The sequence below is a fragment of the Alexandromys fortis genome, unplaced genomic scaffold (genome assembly GCF_014885135.2).
Source record: "Alexandromys fortis isolate MF-2015 unplaced genomic scaffold, M_Fortis_MF-2015_v1.1 scaffold_40, whole genome shotgun sequence".
NCBI classification, from domain to species: domain Eukaryota; kingdom Metazoa; phylum Chordata; class Mammalia; order Rodentia; family Cricetidae; genus Alexandromys; species Alexandromys fortis.
In genome coordinates this window covers 8178922-8180540 of record NW_026067966.1, presented here as the reverse complement: position 1 = coordinate 8180540, position 1619 = coordinate 8178922, and positions in this window count along the sequence as shown.

Below are 1619 nucleotides of genomic sequence, written 5' to 3'. Positions count from 1 at the left end.
AAAAAAAAAAAAAAAAAAAAAAAAAAAAAAAAAAGAAAGAAAAGAGCCCCATGTATCTTACTAGATCACCTGGTTTAAAATTAGAATTCAACAGCAATACTAATTCTAGAAAGCCCACAAACCCATGGAAATTAAACAGTGCTCACCTGAGTCATCAATGGGTCAAGGAAGAAATAAAGGTAGAAATTAAATCTTCCTAAAATTCAGTGAAAATGACCAGAAAACATACCCAAATTTAAGGATCACAATGAAAACAGTGTTAGGAAAGTTCATAGCACTAAATGCCTACATAAAGAAGCTGGAAAAATCCCACACTAGTGAGTTAACAGAACACTTGAAAATTCTAGAACCAAAAGAAGCAAACTAGAGGGCAGGAAACCATCAAATTAATGCTGGGAATGGAGCCCTAGCTGTTATGATCCTTTTTTCCCTCATAGTCTTCCTCCTACACTCACCAGCATTTAGGTTTCTGTGAGGAGTAGAGATAGAGAAGTTGCCTCACACCTGTACTAGTTGTTCACACAATTTTGAATTCCTTGGCCGCAGGTAAAATTCATGACATGTAGTGTTGTCCTGTATTTTTCAGCTTGTTCATTCTCCCTGATCCCGTTTAATAGACGAGGTTTTTGTCTTTCATTCCTATGACAATTCACAAATACTCACAGATTTCCATGAATTCCTCTCTGGGTGCATTCATAGTGTATTATTATTTTTGTCTTCTTTTTCCATTTATTTAGTAAAGCTTTTGAGAATAGGAGCTACAAATTGTGTTGTATACTTGATGAGATTGATTTTAGAATGCATTATTCATTTGGTAACTTTTGAATGCAAACAAGAATGATAGCAATTGCTGTAAGGCAATAGGTTCAAATTTGTTCTTTCTCTCAGGCAGACTAGCCTTCTACCCTACCCATGGCTGTAACAGCAGCTCACAATTCCTTATCCAAAGATCTCAGACTCATAATTTTTATTCAGGTATTTTGATTGTTTGGGACATGAAATATTATACATATTTTCTTTGTTATAAATATTTAGCACATTATGATTAATTTATGATTTAAATGTATGAATATGTATCTATTAATATCTCAAACACAGACACTAACCTCAGGGTCTATAGTCAGAAAAATTCTGTTACAAAATAAATTCATGGAGGATTAAACTGGAAGATCCCTTAAAGGCATAATTTGTTTCCCACAGGTAAATAAACTGAGCTTGAGGTATATTTGGAATATAAATCACATACTTCATGTGACAAGTCTAGGAAATTGTAGAACTAAGCTTACAAACAATGCTGCATAATTCTTCTCTGTAAATACTTAGTTTCATACATAAATCTTCAATTCCAAAATTATAAAAATATTTGAAAATTTAAAATGGAAACACTTTGCATTTCTGTGGGTGTTTTCTTACTATATCTATATACTTTTTAAAGTTTTCTCACCATATTTTAGCTATCAGAACTATTATTTTTTGGCTTTCACAGATATAGTGAGGAACTAGGTGGGTGAATTCCAGGCTGGGTACTTTTGAACACTAACTTGTGCTTCCTTCCAAATTCGTGGAAAATATACTTTCATTTAAAAGAGATAACTAGATTAAAATAGATACATGGCTTC